Genomic DNA, 17,589 nt, shown 5'->3' with positions numbered 1-17,589 from the left:
CAACTCGCGTGGTCTTTCTTTCTCCGTAAAATGAAAGACAGTTTAATTCCATTTCTACTGTATGGAAAAAGCTCTTTGATGAATCAGTTATCCTGAGGTTGGAACTGTGCTCGTCCGCACCTAGCAAACCTCGGATAATAAACTCATCAGAACAACTGCCCCGATTCTTTATTATTCGAAACCTTTTATACATGAATTTGTTACTTAAACTCTACACAATAGTTTTTCTCCAGTATGTACATATAAAGCGAGACAGATAGTTTTTCTCTTGGAAAGTCGGTGTCTGTTTTTTTAACAAGAATTAATGCTCCTCGCGGTAGGAACGGCTATGTATGATGCTTACTCACCAATGTTTACTTTGACCTTTCTCGAAGCACCTAGTTAAGCCAGCGCGCATCGCTGACGACGCGGTAGCAACTGTTTATAAACAACTGACCCTGGAAATGTGCAACATTGTCACTGCTGCTGTTAAGTTGTGTATTTTCTACTACCGTATGGGGGTCTATTACTGGTTAATTTCTTACTCAGATTGATATTGGATTTTGAGGCCTTTGCACCTGAAAAATAGGTTATCTATGAATATCTTTTCATACGTTCGTTTCTCGTAAAAATAATGTTCTAGACACTTTTAGAACTTTTAATGGCAAATATTTTTGCTGAACCAACCAATTTGCTTTTTTTTTTTATTGGAAAGTTAAAGGCGATTTTCTTCAAAAAAAATGACACTTTTCAATGGTCAATATCTCTAAAAGGAGCAAACCGATTTTCAAACTTTTAATTCCATTCGAAAGATCGTTTTTTTATTCATTTGTGGTGGGAAAACTGCGAGAGCGATTTTTGTTTAAAACATTTAATTTAATTTTTAAAAATTCATATTTTTATGCAAAAAACTGCCAGAACTCTTCAAATGAAGGAGATAGTATTTTGATTACTTCGGCAAAAATATGCACCATCAAAAGTTCTAAAAGCGTCTAGAACAAAATTTTTGCGAGAAATCAATGTATGAAGAGATAATTAAAACTTACCTTACCAATCAGGCTAAGGCCTTGTTGTCCTCTGCTGTCCGAAGAAGTCGTCTCCACTCTACTCGATCCATGGCCACAGTTCGCCAGCCTCGTAGTCTGCGAAGGGTCCGCAGGTCGCCTTCTACTTGGTCGATCCACCTTGCCCGCTGCGCGCCTCTTCTTCTTGTTCCTGTTGGGTCGCTTTCTAGAACCATTTTCACTGGGTCGTCGTGCGGCATTCTTACGACGTGCCCAGCCCACCGTAGTCGCCCAATTTTTGCAATGTGGACGATGGATGGTTCTCCCAGCAGCTGGTGCAATTCGTGGTTCATTCGCCTCCTCCACGTTCCGTCATCCATCTGCACTCCACCGTAGATGGTACGCAACACCTTCCGTTCGAAAACACCAAGGGCGCGTTGGTCCTCCACGAGCATAGTCCAGGTCTCGTGGCCGTAAAGGACCACCGGTCTAATCAGCGTCTTGTAGACAGTCAACTTCGTGCGGCGGCGAATTTTATTCGACCGGAGCGTCCTCCGGAGTCCAAAGTAGGCACGATTCCCTGCCATAATGCGTCTTTGAATTTCTCTGCTGGTATCATTTTCGGCGGTCACCAGTGAGCCCAAATACACGAACTCATCGACCACCTCGATTTCGTCACCGTCAATCTGAACTCGGGGTGGGAGGCTAACATTGTCTTCCCTAGAACCTCTTGCTTTCATATATTTTGTCTTTGATGCGTTGATGGCAAGTCCAATCCGTCTAGCTTCAGCCTTCAGTCTGATGTACGTTTCCGCCATCATCTCAAAGTTCCGTGCCATAATGTCAATGTCATCGGCGAAACCAAGGAGCTGGATGGACTTCCTGAATATCGTGCCACTCGTGTCTATCCCAGCTCTTCTGATCACACCTTCTAACGCGATGTTGAACAGCAGACACGAAAGTCCATCACCCTGCCGTAACCCCCTTCGAGATTCAAAGGGACTCGAGAGTGTCCCCGATACTCGAACAACGCACGTCACTCGATCCATCGTCGCCTTGACCAATCGCGTCAGTTTATCCGGAAATCCGTACTCGTGCATAATCTGCCATAGCTGATCTCGATCGATTGTGTCGTATGCGGATTTGAAATCGATGAACAAATGATGTGTGGGCACGTTGTATTCGCGGCATTTCTGCAGAACCTGCCGAATCGCGAAAATTTGGTCCGTGGTAGCGCGGGCACCCATGAATCCCGCCTGGTATTGCCCCACGAACTCTCTTGCATATGGTGACAGACGGCGGCATAGAATTTGGGAGAGTACCTTGTAGGCGGCGCTCAGCAGTGTGATCGCGCGGTAGTTGCAGCAATCCAACTTGTCGCCCTTTTTGTAGATTGGGCATACGACACCTTCCATCCACTCCTCCGGTAATATCTCCTCCTCCCAAATCTTGGCAATTACCCAGTGCAGCGCTCTAGCCAGTGCTTCACCACCGTATTTCAATAGCTCACTTGGTAGTTGATCTACACCAGTTGCTTTGTTGTTCTTCAGCCGACCGATCTCCTCCTCAACTTCTTGAAGATCAGGGGCCGGTAGCCTGTCGTCTTCTGCGCGTGCTCCAAGGTCTGTTGCCGTGCCACCTTCGTTTTCTGCTGCTTCACCGTTGAGGTGCTCGTCATAGTACTGCTTCCACCTCTCAATCACCTCACACTCGTTCGTGAGAAGGTTACCGTCCAAGTCCTTGCACATATCGGCTTGCGGCACGTAGCCTTTGCGCGAACTATTTAGCTTCTCGTAGAACTTCCGTGTGTCGTTTACGCGGTACAGATTTTCCATCGCCTCGCGATCTCGATCTTCCTGCTGACGCTTCTTCCTTCGGAAAACCGAGTTTTGTCTGTTCCGCGCTTGTCTGTATCGCTCCACATTCAATCTCGTGCGGTGTTGCAGCATTCTCGCCCGTGCTGCATTCTTCTCCTCTACTAACAGTTTGCATTCGCCGTCAAACCAGTCATTTCTTCGGTCCGGGATTGCAGTACCTAGTGCCGCTACAGCAGTACTACCTATGGCTGAACGGATGTCCCTCCAGCCATCTTCAAGAGAAGCTGCGCCAAGCTGCTCTTCCGTGGGTAGTGCAACTTCCAGCTGCTGCGCGTAGTCCTGGGCAACTCCGGTGTCCCGTAGTTGCTCAATGTTGGGTCGTGGCGTTCGACTTCGACGTGTGTTATGCACCGTCGAGAGTTTTGAGCGCATGCATACTGCAACTAGGTAGTGGTCCGAATCTATGTTCGCACTGCGGTACGTGCGGACGTTGATAATGTCGGAGAAGAATTTCCCGTCGATTAGAACGTGATCGATTTGGTTTTCTGTGTGTTGGTCAGGTGATCTCCAGGTGGCTTTGTGGATATCCTTGCGGGGGAAAAAGGTACTTCGAACTACCATACCCCGGGAGGCTGCAAAGTTCACGCATCGTTGGCCGTTGTCGTTCGATACGGCATGCAGGCTGTTTGGCCCGATTGCCGGTCTATACATTGCCTCCCGTCCTACCTGAGCGTTCATGTCGCCGATGACGATTTTGACGTCCCGTTGCGAACAGCCGTCGTACACCTGCTCCAGCTGCGCATAGAACGCTTCTTTCTCGTCGTCGGGTCTCCCTTCGTGTGGGCAGTGCACGTTGATGATGCTGTAGTTGAAGAAACGGCCCTTAATCCTCAACTTGCACATCCTCGCGTTGATCGGCTGCCAACCAATCACGCGTTGGAGCATCTTACCCAGCACTACAAAGCCGGTTCCCAGCTCGTTGGTGGTGCCACAGCTCTGGTAGAAAGTAGCCGCTCGATGCCCGCTTTTCCATACCTTTTGTCCCGTCCAGCAAAGTTCCTGCAGTGCTACGACTTCGAAGTTGCGTGGTTGAAGTTCGTCATAGATTAACCTATCGCAACCCGGGAAGCCGAGCGATTTGCAGTTCCATGTTCCGAGTTTCCAATCGTAGTCCTTATTTCGTCGCGTAGGTCTGTGCCGATTGTTCCGATCCGTATTTCTTTCTTCGGTATTTGCAACTTTGTTTTTTTTCCAGGGCGGCTTGTTGGGCCTGCCCCAACCCCCTGTCTCGCCGGGGGACCATCGTGCACAGCTCTGTTTAGAGTCCCACGCTGGCACTAGGACGGTGATCAGCCGCTCCTAACATGGAGAACAGACGCCGTTTTGAGCCGCACCTCCATGGTGAGCAGACGCTCAGGTTTGGTGAAGCATTTCCTCTATCACCGTACTATGGTTACCGCGCCAGTGTTCGCGTCGCACCTCTTCACTTTGCTATTGCCGGACTGGCAACATTGCCCAGGCTACGCCAACCAGCTGTGTCCATGTTTCAGCTGGTAGTCTTTTGTTATCATATGACTCGAGGAGGCGTGAAGTAGGAACTTGTGAGGACCAGGGCTAGGTATTCCGCTCCTTCCAGGTTGTCAACTCACCATTTTGTAGCCCAGATAATTAAAGATAACCTTTATTATACGGTTTACCCTAGCTTATATTATAAAACATCAAACATGGCCTACTGGGACTATGTTACAAACCTCATTAAATATTACAATGGTTTATTTTCCCTGAAGTTCGTGATTCATAAATATTAAAAACAGAGTGCAAGGATAAATTTAATAATACTTGTTGTTTAAATACCCAGTAAGTTTGACAAGTATCAATAGTTGACAATTAAAAGTTTAAGAGCTTCTTCGGGTAGAGATTCCTCAGTTTGGTTATTCCTGTTTCTGTTCATCAGCGATATAACCGGATCAGATGTAAGTAACAATCGATTAAATACATCTTCGATGTTGGCACTTCGGCTGAATTTGCGAGAATGGAACTCACGGAATTTCCTGATGGATTTGTTGCGTGTCTCCAAGGCTTCTTCACTCAACATCCCAACTGCAACAATAGAGTGTTTGACAATCGCACTACCGTGGACCAGAATTTTGTGCAGTGTTGGAGAGAGGGGATACCACCCATACTCGCTGACGTAGAGTAGTCTAGTTGATTCTAGATAGGGACGAAATGCTTCACCGTTTATTTCGCGCTTACTGTTGATTACGACAAGAATAGTGTAGATTCTTTCAAGCAACTCCTTGTTCAGTCCAGTTATTTCACATACTGTACGCCACTCTCTGAAAAATTTACGTGCAGTGTTCCCGTCATTGCTGTTACCTCCGCTTGGTAATGGTTCACTTATCCTGAGCCCAAGTTTCCGTTTTAACTCACTCTGTATTGTGATTTCTCGCTGACGAACACTTTCATTCGATTTTGCCACTCGCCACGTTGGCTTGTCCATCTTCGATCGATAGGAAATCTTTAAGAACACCTCCATCGTCCATATGGAGCAATGGAGAGGAGCAAATCCACGGCAAAACATTTTGGGATCATCTGGAACATGATTGTCTGCAGCGTCATTAAGTTTCCTTCCACTCTTACCACAAAAAGAGCAAGATTGCGAATTTGTCCCTGTTAGGTCATTTACTACCTTGGTAATCCATCATACTTAATATCAAGGTTGAAAATATAGTGATTTTTCGACCATCGTGAGACATTTCTGTCGGTTTCAGATTTTGTATCTGCTGCCGTACTTTCTTAACTTCTGTTTGCGTAAGCTGAGAAGTTTCTTTAGAAAAAATAAGCTTGATTGGCCTGCATAGGGAGACAGACGATGGCAAATCATTGTTCCAGAAAACCTTATGTTCATGTTCTGAGATCTTTGCGGAAATCTGAAGAGGAACCAGAGCAATAGAAAATATGTGTGAACCATTGTAGTCAACTAATTCACCGTCCTCATTTTCATCAACGAAATTCTGTTTATAACGAGAATGGTTACTGCTGCCGTCACATCCCCATTTATACTTGATCTCGTATTCATCCAACGATAAACCAGTTAGAATGCTCTTTTGGCTTTCGAACAGACGCACATTAGTGTGATCTACTAAAGCTTGCAGCGAAACTTCAGCTGCCGATGGCTTTATCGTTATACCTGTAATTCAAACACAATACATTAATTATTGTACTAAACATAACTCAAACACAAAGCACCTGTAGGATACGTAAGTATTTTTTCCTCCAAAACCCTTTGGTAGGAAGGATATAAATTACATCCTTTCTGCAGGCTCGATGCACGGATGTCTTTGTATTGACTTTTAGAAAATCCGTTCTTACAAATAAACGCCAAAGCTTCAGTTGGTGAATATTCTTCCACATCACTGACCACATTCATGGACTGCTTTACACTACCTGCGTTTTCCGGAAACTCCGATAGATTTTTGATGATCTTTCCTGCGTCTCGAAGGCCAGAATTTGTTGCACTGGTTGCCGCTGCAAACATTAACTCCGCATAAGGAACTTCTACGCTGATATCCTGCACTTTTCTAAGCTTTGATCTCGTACTTGAGGTCTCGAAAGATTTGCGTGGTCGTCCTTTTTCAGCTTTCGGTTCTGCTAATTCGCTTACAGTTTCACACCTACTCAACCAAACTTTGTTATGCTCAAAGAACCGTTTTCTGTTTCGACAGCTCTTTGTCCACAATCTTGCAAATTTAAGTGCGAACATGCGAATTTTCTTTTTCAATTCTGATGTATTGATTTTCCTGTCTTGGAACCTGTTAACCACAAACTGGAATAGAGCTGCTGAGGTACCATTCTTTATAAGCTGTTCTGCCAGATCACGGTTAGCGATTTTCACACCTGTTGTTTTTTGTTTTTCTTTTAATATAACAGTTAATTAAGGAATTCAAGTAACTTACCGCCAGCCATCGCGATTTTCTTTCTAGGATTCATTCACATATAGTGCTTTCAAGTATCACTTAGAAAATTTGGAAAAAAAAACTTTGTTCCCGTTCTTTCAAGTAACGAACACGTGCGATGTTTTCCTTTTTAGACAGCAGGACGGACTAAAGTGACTGCGTATTCTGTTCTCTTTCTAGTACTCGTTTTGAGCACGTGGCTAATCAAAGAAGGCTTTGCCGCTGCGTAGCGCACGTGTAATGAATCAATTTAGCTTGACGGTTTCAAAGATTCCATAGCTTGCTATTATCACTGCTTTATATGGACGGTAAGTTTCAAATATACTGTGGTATGCTTTGGAATAATCTGTCAAAACCTCACCTAAAAATCACTTTTTCACAATTATCTTTTCATGCATTGATTTTTCGCAAAAACTTTGTTCTGGACACTTTTAGAACTTTTGATGGCGCACATTTTTGCCGAAGTAATCAAAATACTATCTCCTTCATTTGAAGAGTTATGGCAGTTTTTTGCATAAAAATATGAATTTAAAAAAAATAAATTAAATGTTTTAAACAAAAATCGCTCTCGCAGTTTTCCCACCACAAATGAATAAAAAAAAAACGATCTTTCGAATGGAATTAAAAGTTTGAAAATCGGTTTGCTCCTTTTAGAGATATTGACCATTGAAAAGTGTCATTTTTTTTGAAGAAAATCGTTTTTAACTTTCCAATAAAAAAAGATAGCAAATTGGTTGGTTCAGCAAAAATATTTGGCATCAAAAGTTCTAAAAGTGTCTAGAACATTATTTTTACGAGAAACGAACGTATGAAAAGATATTCATAGATAACCTATTTTTCAGGGACCACCCTAACCTGCTTGTTTGAAAAAATCATAACTCATGAACCATAAGAGATGGAAATTTGGTGTCTTCTGCAAAGTTGCTGCAAATTGATTGTTCGGCAACTTTGTAGAAAACTACATTGGTCTATCTCAAACAATAAAAAAGTTTGCATTTTCAATTCACCAATTTTATGGACCACCCTAATTTTACTAACATGAAAAGATTGGCCAAAAAATATGAAGAAACTTTCCCGAAAACACCATATGCCTAAAACCAACGGTTTTAGCGCAAACATTTTTGTCTTCCTAAATACGGCTTTGGGACCATTATTGTGCAATGGTTGCAATTTTCATTTAAATGTGATTTTTTCTCTTCACGGTAACTTTTGAAAAGAGCGTATTAAAAAAATGGATTATATTTTTTCAAAAAATCATAACATGAAAAATATTGTTATTGAATATTACAGCAGAACAGATATGCTCCACTATGTTTAGTAAATGCACCAATAGTGGAGGTACGTTAGTACAATGTACTTCTACAGCGGCTTAGGGAGACTCTATAAGCCACCATAGGAACACATTGCACTAAAGTACCTCCACTATTGGTGCATTTATCCTACACATAATTTGCGAAAAGAAATTATATCCATGGGTGTAATACTGTATTTGGTTTTTGCAATCACATTAGTTATTCATACAGTAGCATGCATTACGTCAATCAATAATACATGCTTTTTTGGTATTTGTGTAGTATTTTTTTAATTCAAGAATATAAATACAAGTAAGAAACCTGTCTATACTATTCGATAAAACGATATATCAAAATTGGATAACAATATGCTTTCAAAAACAAAATATAATTTTAATAATATGTTTGAGTCCAACTCTGTTTGGAAGATCAAGACAGAATAAATCATGGTTTCACATGTCTACAATCTCTTAAGGTCCGTTTAGACTATCTGATTTTAACCGCCGCCATAATGAAAAATCTGCTCAAATTTACTTTCGACACACTTTGTCGAACCCCCCTGTTTGCTGGTGTTCACACTGCTTGCACATGTCGAAAGAACTGTCAATTTAGATTTCAAAACAAAACTGTATCAGGAATCAAAAGTAAATACTTCCATCATGAATTACCGGAAAATTGCTCTAGTTTCGGCAGACGTATTTGCTTTTATTATTTTAAATAAAATGAGAAGGAGAAGGTGAACTTTGTGGAGTAGGAAATGGTTGCTCAGGAGGAACACCGGCAGGGATCTGGCTCATCTTGTCCTTCAAGAGCTGCGATATGAAGATGAAAATGGATTTCAAAACTTCGCCAGGATGTCGATACCAACTTTAGACAAGCTAGTGGGAAAAGTTCTCACTAGATCTACATGATTCCTTGAGTTCTGAAAATTTCTGTTAACAACGCAATTCTGCAAGGTCTTCAAACCTTTTGACGTCCCTGAAGTTTTGTTTCTGTTCTCCGGTAAAATTTCTTTACAGATCCACAATCTTTCCTGATGATCTGCAAATTTCTCGGTAGTTCTACAGATTTCTTTGAAGTTCTGTGTGTTCTTCAGAAGTTCTGCAAATTTTCCTAAAAATCTACAAAGTTTCTGAATCCCTGAAGATTTAAGATCCTTGAAGATCGACAATTATCTCTGATGTTCACAAAATTTCTAATAATCTACAAGTTTCTCGAAAGTTCCGCTTTTTTTTCTACAGATTTTCATGATTCAATGAATATCTGCAAATATCTCTGAACATCTATACAATTTTCTAAAGAATTAAAAGCTTATCTAGAAATTTTTGAGCTTTCCGGAAGTTTTAGGAAGTATTCTGAAGATTTGCTAATTTTTCTCAAGCTGTGCAAATATCTCTAAAGATCAGCGAACATACCTGAAGTTCTGTGAATGTCTCTCAAAATCCAAAAACCGCAGTAAAATTCTGAAAATTTATTTAAACATCTGCTAATTTTTGAGTAGATTAACGATCTACCCTCTGAACTTTTCTGAAGTTCCTAAAATTTATTTCAAATTCTGTAATGTTTTCTAAAGTACTGTATTTCTGCTCTAAAGATCTACGATCTGCCCTGAAGTTCAATAAATTTCACAGTAGATCTCCGAACGTTTCTAAAGTTCTTTAAATTTCTTTGTGGATTCTTGATCTAAAGATCGGCGAACTTTCCCGAAGATCTGTTAGTTTTGCTGAAGTTTTGCAAATTTTTCTAAAAGAGTACGAACTTTCTGACGTTCAACAGAGTTCTTTTAAGGTCTACGGACTTCTCTGAAGTTCTTTAGATCTATCTATTTCCGACTTCCATGGAGTTCTGCAAAATATTGTACTTTTGTACTTCGCTGCGATTTGTTTTTGGAATTGAGGTGCTTTTTTGACATTTAACGAATTTTTCTGAAGAGCTCACAATTTGTGTGAAACTTTCTGTCAAATTCCTGCAAATATCTTTAAAGTTCTGTAAAGTAGCTCTATTCCCAAAATCTACATAAAAAACTTGAGGCTCAATAAATTTCTCAGTAGATCTGCAAACTCCTCTGATGTTTTGTAAATTCCTCTCGGGTTACCCTAAAGATTTGAAAATTTCCTTAAATATTACCTAAAGTTGTCAAAATTTATCTGAAAATATTTGAGCTTCCTTGAAGTTTTAAATGTCTCTCTCAGAATCTACAAATTTTCCTGAAATCGTGTAAATATTTTTTTTAAATTGCTTCCCTGAAATTCCCTGAAGTTCTGCAATTTTTACTGAAGATCCGATAACATTTCTGAGATTCTTGTGATTTTTTCAGAAGTCCTGTAATTTTTTTTCAAAAATCTGTAGCTTTGTTCTGAAGATCTACGAACTTTTCTGATGTTGAATAATGTTTCGAGGATCTCCAAACTTATGTGAAATACTTTATATTTCACTGTAGATTCTTGGACTTGTCTAAAGTTATGCGAATTTCCCTGAAGATTTGCAAAATTTCGCTTATATTTTTACAAATTGATTTGAAATTATTTTTGCTTGCTTGAAGTTTTGAAAATTTCTTTGAACATTGATCTGAAGATCTACGACCTCTCTTGTGATTTTGTTTTTATGAATTTCTATTAATTACTTTTAATTTGTTTGTAGTTCTGTTCTCAAGATCTACGAACTACCCTGAAACTCAACACATTTCTCAGTAGATCTCCGACCCTCTCTGAAGCTCAAAAAAAATTCTATGTAGGCTCTCAGACCTGCTGTCTGGCATGCTTATTCTTATACAATACATGCTTCGTATGCTTCCTTTTGACGGTTGCCAGTCTCTCTTCTTCGACTGTTTCCTTTTTACGACGATTTTGATCCTCCACATACAAATCAGCGAAGAGCGAGCGTGACAAGACTCTCTGAATGAACTTGTCTCGTTCGGACACGTTGTCTTAGCTGTCAGATGCTTGTCAAGTTCAGTGCCCTTAAGAAACGTTTCGACAAACTGAACGAAAAACTTCTTTTGAATTACGAATGAAGTGATAATTGGAAAATTCCCTGAGTGGAACCAAAATTCCCTGAATATTCCAGGTTTTTCCAGAAAAAGTAAAATTCCCTGTAAATTCCCGGTTTTTCCAGGTAGTAGACACCCTGTATGATATCTAAAGTAACTGGCATCACTGCACTATTTCTGCGCCTGCCCAGTGCGGATGTGCGCATGTTAGTACATACAATTTTTGTTATCCGCATTATAATTTCCGCAGATAATTTCACCGGAGCAGAGTTGCGACCTATCACAATCACCATCATCAAACAGCTGATGGTAGTAACGCTTTGTACATTCCTATCAATGTGCTCGTCGAAGCTCTCTCCATGACCATCCATCAAGTTGACGAAAGAAGTAAAAAGCAACTGGTGAATGTCGTCTTCTGTTGTGATCCATCACCGATCTGGTCATTCCTGACAATCACGACACTCATCTGTGCTCGTTTTGAAGCAGTTGCTGCTTTGCTTGCTTATGTGAGTGTGTCCAACAGCTTCCGCTTAATGTTGCCTGCTTTGTTTGTAACTCACACACTCGCGCCTGTCGAGACGAACTTGGAATGCGAAGGCATTGTTTTCATTTTCTTCTGTCGTTTCGCTTTTTCTCATGATCGTACTGCAGAAGTCTTCACTGTTTTCGTTGTGCTTTACATTATCAGCAGCGGGTGTAAAGATTTGCTTGTGAGCAGCGACCATTATTAGGTGATTGCTGTTTTCCATGGCTCTAACTCTCACTGCGTGACAAAACGATCTGTAAGCGATAGTCGATTGATGCGAAGACGAGTGTCACATGAGTGTCATGATATTTTGCATCATTGCACCGGAGCCTCCATCACGGTCGTCGGACCAGGTGGTTCGTTTCCCAAGCAGACTTTCTCGCTGCCGAAGATATCGTCAGACCAATCTCATCATCATGCGACAGACAGCGGCGCCGGTGGTGTAGTGGTAACCGTGATTGCCTCTCACCCCAGCAGGCCTGGGTTCAATCCCAGTCGGCGCTGCCGGGATATTCTGAGGCATAACATCTCTGATCAAGGGAAGTAAAGCCATTGGTCCCCGGTTCATGAGTTGATGGGTCGATAGGTAGAGTCCAGCCCAAGTAACATTGCAGGTTTTATCGCGGTTTTATAGCATTCTACAAGTCTAAATCATGGTCTACAGAACCCTCATAAAACCAAAATTGTTACTTGGGAGGTGTGGGAGCTGCCTCCCTGGCGTCGGTAGCATTGGTGCTCAGCACGGAAAACAAGATCGACGGAAAAAAATAAAAATCAAGGAAAAAAATCGTGCGACAGATGACAAATATCATCGTCGAGATCCATGAACGAATCATCCATGTGGACATGCTCATCGTCATTCTCACCATCGACATCATCCACCATCGAAAGGTTGTGCGGCGACGTGGACAGTCCCGTCTTTCTGGAGCGGATATTCGCATCTACGAAGCACTTCTACGCACTTCTATTGGTTTTGTACGGTTATCAGGGGACGATTTTGGCAAAATTGAACTGTGGCGAATTGATTTCCTGCGTCGTCCAGTAGCTCCTGGATAGTGATCCGAGATTTGGGATTCTTGTCCAACAGCGAAAGCAACATGTACTCCAATTCTTCGCAGGATTTCTTCAGGATTGCAGTCCACGAATGGGTTATCGAAGATCATCAACACGTACAGTGTCATACCGAGAGCCCACATTTACAGTTCCGGGCCGGCGAAGTACCTACTCGGTCGTGCCATAGAAGGTAGAAAAGTTGCTCTTCCGAACGTCGATGATAACGTTCTCGTCTTTGATGTCCCGGTGCAGAATGTTCAACGAGTGCAGGAAAGCAACCACATTAGCATTCTGTCGAAATATCCAACAACCCAGCTTATCCGTCTTCCCATTTCTCCTCGGTCTTAATCATAAACTGCGGCATGAGAGGTTCTCCTTCAGTATGAACTTCTATATACCATATACCAGCAACCTATCCGAGTTCCGGTAACGCGCCATTCGCGATGTGCCTTTCTAGTGTGTAATATTTGCTGTACTCTCCGAAGATCAAATCTTCATCACACTGCGACATACGGGAGACGGAACTGGGCCGATCAGTATGGCATGTCCAAGCGAATTGTCCACCGTACTGGTTACGCTGTTGAACGTCAACATCAGATTCTGATGCTTATCCTCATCCTCCAGGTTGTTGTACGATGAATCCGGATCCCGGCTTACCCAGATGCAGCAGACCATCCTCCCGCAGGTAAGCGTCTGGTTCGAAATGGTTTACAGTATGTTGTTCACGGGTGCATAGAACAAATTACCAAGTATTTCAAAGGAATTTTGAACACATTTTTAAGGTGATTCCAACGAAAATTAAAAAAAAATAATCCTGAATTCCAAGGATAGTTCTAACAAAATTTTGAGGAAAATTTCCAAGGAATTCTGAGGAGTATTCCTAAGATATTCCGGCGATAATTTTGAGAAAATTTAAAAGAGATATCCAAGTAAATTATGGGGAGCATTTCAAAGAATCAATGGGAATTCTGAGAAGAACTAAAAAAAATCTTATTGTAATTCCTTGGGAATTTCTACAAAATTCTAAGTGCAAGCTGTGGAGGACTTCAAGTGATTTTTTCAGGAGTATTTTTTCAGGGAATTGCTAGAATTATTTATAGTATGAGGCAGAGTGTTCTGTAGAAGATTTTCAAGCGTGAAGATTGTACTCGAAAAGAATGCAACAGACAAAAATGATCACCAAAAATTCAATTTAAGTCGGATATTTTTGAAACTCTCAGGTAATAAATAAACACATATTAGCCATGTTTTTGCAAAGTTGGTTTATTCAATCTCCTCCCCTAGGCTAAATGCCCGCACCTTGGACTTAACGCTACCCATCAAATCCTGTGCAACACTTGCGCCATCTTTCTTACACACTTTCATCCACTCCTTTTTCAAATCCTTGTCGTTTTTAAACATCTTCCCTGTTTTCCAAAGCTTGCCCTTCATTATCACCCAGAATGTTTCTATTGGACAAAGTTCTTCTTCTTCTTCTTCGAATTTCAAGCTTATTGCATATCGCATATTAGCTTATTGCGTGCTCTCAACTTAGTGTTCTAGATGCACTTCCACAGTTATTAATTGAGAGCTTTCGATGCCTGTACCATTTTTGCATTGATAGAATTGTGTGGCAAGTCCAACCATACTTTTATGCCCAGGGAAGTCGAGAAATTTTCCAACCCGAAAAATTCCTAGACCGGACCGGGAATTGAATTGCTTTGTAGCTGCGCCTTTACCGACTGAGCTAAGGGAGGCCCCCTTGGACGAAGTTCTGGCGAGTTTAGCGGATTTGCCTTCTTCGGCACAATAACAACATCGTACCAGATCCGGCCAAAACAGAGTGTCACCTTAGTGGGACCGGAGGAAGGACAACAGGCGCTTCTGGAGGCATTCTTCTTTATATATTTGGCCGTTGATGGTGCCGGTCGCTATGTACGGCTTGCTGAATTTGCACCACCCACCGATTGATTGATTGATTTCTTTATTATAGAGACTCTGAAAAGATAGTGTCCAGAAGGCCCCTCATCTAGTTACAAAGTTGATTTATTTATTTTCTTTCCCTTTTTTTATTATGTTGGGAGGCCTATAAAAGCCTCTTCTAGTTAAGTACTGAGGCTGTCAAGGCTGAGGCTGCGCTGTCTTTCTTCGGAGTTTTGATTGTTAAGTTGCTGAGGATCTTGCTTTGGTTTGAGATGTTGGGTGATAAGAGAAAGTCCATTGGTATACTGATCACCTGCCATACTAAGTACTTCTTGGCAAATTTGTCGACCTTTTTCTTCCGGAACTTCTCCGGAACATCCAGGCGGGACTTGCCAACGAAAAACTTTTAGGCCGGGGATCTGCTTGGCATTCGCTTTAATATACGTCTCGTCGTCCATTACGATGCATTTCGGCTGCACAAACCACTCGCGGTACAGCTTTCTGGTGCGGGATTTGGCCACCGTATTCTGTTTATCGGTTCGGTTAGGGGCCTTCCTTACCTTGAAGACATGAAGTTCGGCCCGCTTCATTGTTTGCTGGACGAACCAGACGGAAGAATTGACATTCTTGGCCTAGAACAAATGTCCAACAAAATAATTATTAATTTCAGTCAAAAATCGTTGCAATCCTCGATTAATTCCCTTTCTACTTCGATAAGATTTAGTTTTAGTTTTTTAGTTAGACATCTGTCAATTGTAATACTGACATGCAGGTATAGAAAACCTGTTTAATACTGAATATATGTCATACAAAATTAAGGCTGGTAAGTTACTGTAGTAACTGGAGCATCTAGGTTAAAATTATATGTAATTTATTTTGAATTTGGTGTCTCCGGGAATGTGACCACTATGAACCAAAACCTATCATTCGAATGTTGGTGATGTTTACGCCACGAAGCAGTTAATCGCTTAAAAACGCAAGGAAATCAAAAACGAATATCATTGCCAAAAAAAATATAAAAGTGAAAATACAATGATTTTCACTGCCACTGTAGCCATCATATTTACTGTTACTATAATTCACAACCATAGAAATCATGGTATGTGAGACAATTACACAATTAAAAAGGGGGTTGTTAAGTATCTGAACAGTAGAAAAATCCGTTTTTTCCCAAACAATTTTCAATCCAATACAGTAATTTTCATTGTTCGAGAATTGTTTTAAAACCAAAATCGTGTTTTCACCAGTGCCATAATTTAACACACATTGGTTTAGTAGCTAGGTTACCATGCCACGGATAGAGGCACCCGAGGATAATAAAAAAACCAATCATCATTAACAATAGCTGCTCAGAAGAGATTTGATATGCTGTGAACAAAGTCAGCAAATGTGATAGTTCCATTAACAAAATCTTCTAAGGCACCATTTCATTTTCCCAATGATATGACGCACGAAAAATACTACGAAGAAAAAGGGGTTTTGAATCTACCCCAGTGACCCAATATTTGGAATTAATTCAACCAACTGGCCATAGCCAAGATAAGCGATTAGGGATCTCCCCTCTTATTTAGTTGTTGCTGCATTTCCTTACGTCTAGTAACTTTTAATCAAAAGGCATACGAGCAAACGCTGCCTTGAATGAGTGCATATGCTTACCAGGTGCACTAGAAGGTCAATCAGCAGTCATGCGGTGAGTGTGTTGAGTATGTATGTTGTATGCACTGCGGTTTATGCTGGTTTGTGCTCCTTCTATCAATGAACCTTCCGGAACATTCACATTCGTAGTTTCCAATAAGAATCGCTATGGCGGGAGTGAAACTGCATGCGCTTCCACTTGTTTTGATCGCTAACCTCTAGCCACTGCGGCCCAGATGCAATTTAATTGCTCCAATCTCATATTCACATTCGACACCAACTACACAGGTAACACACTGCACTTGATCACCTTTCTATTATACAACCTCGATACGGGAGGTCATTTTCATGGACATTCACAATGCACTGGGTGCATTCCTTTGCACACATCCACCGCTTTGCCGAGCCGATAACTCGCAAAAACGAAACCTTCCGCACTAATCGATTAACCGAACTCTTTTCACCGAAAACCAACAACTAGAGTAGATTCTATTCTCGGACGATGATTGCACACAGGAAACACTAATAAACATTACTGCACTCGTTTGCACTGCACTATTTCGATGGGCTCGCTTCGCTGGAGGACAACACGAAACTTGACACGCACGGACGAGAGTAGGTGGTGGAAATTTTCGACACTTTTCCCGAAACCACACTGCAATATTATTCGATCGGACAACGGCGCCGACGGTTCGCTTCGGGAAATAATTATTATTTTATACATAAGCACTACATTTGGAGAAAATTTAATAGTGATAAGAAGCGTCGCGGTTTTTTCAGTTCACTTGTAAATACACGCACAGGAACGATCCCGTTCGTTCGACGACATCAAACGAAGTTTGACGTTTTTTTCCGAGGAAGGTGCACGTCGAGGGGTGCGAGGATTTTTTATTATTAAGTAATACCACGATAAGTATAAGTTTGAAAAAAGGTGGGAATCACGTACAGTGGTGGCACGAGTACTGGTTTTAACATTTTTTGTAAGAGGAAGAGGAGACAACTAGCTTCTTTTTGTTTGTGAAGTGTTCTTCTTCTCTCGCGGAAACGACCGTACAAGATCTATTTCATTATGGGCAACGCAGTCGACTGTCAAAATACAAGAAAATAGATTCCTTGTTGTAAAAATTCTCGCGTTTACGTTCGCCCAACCGTTTAGTGATGAGTGTGTGAGTGACCCTCGTTGGCATAACTGCCATACAATCAAACCACTGGAAGCGGCTCCAGTTCGGATGGAGGAGGAGGCTTTTTGGATAACGGAAGATAAAGTGTCTATTGTGTTGTCCCTTTTGACTATAGTTTTAAGACGTATTGTATAGTGACCAAAAATCCTCGGCTCTGTGAAGTTAATTCGTTTGAGTCTTATCAAATAAATTAATAAACAACTATACGTTTGCCCGACCAATCAGGCGCTGGTTCGCGTTTGACAGAAAATTAGT

The 17,589-nt window shown here is 41.4% G+C and overlaps 1 protein-coding gene across 1 annotated transcript in view; it reads right to left on the bottom strand.

Moving 5' to 3' along the window:
* Positions 1-16,946, bottom strand: part of LOC135701904 (inositol-pentakisphosphate 2-kinase-like) — a 422,782-nt gene extending 405,836 nt beyond the window's left edge. Inside the window, exon 1 of the mRNA XM_065222851.1 lies at positions 16,175-16,946. The gene's annotated coding sequence lies outside the window, so the exon portion shown is untranslated. The remainder of the gene's footprint in view (positions 1-16,174) is intronic.
* Positions 16,947-17,589: the final 643 nt, after the last annotated feature.

The sequence above is a fragment of the Ochlerotatus camptorhynchus genome, unplaced genomic scaffold (genome assembly GCF_037179485.1).
Source record: "Ochlerotatus camptorhynchus isolate MF236.1 unplaced genomic scaffold, CSIRO-AGI_Acam_v1.1 ptg000179l, whole genome shotgun sequence".
In the NCBI taxonomy this organism is placed as follows: domain Eukaryota; kingdom Metazoa; phylum Arthropoda; class Insecta; order Diptera; family Culicidae; genus Ochlerotatus; species Ochlerotatus camptorhynchus.
This window is presented reverse-complemented; position numbering and strand designations above follow the sequence as displayed.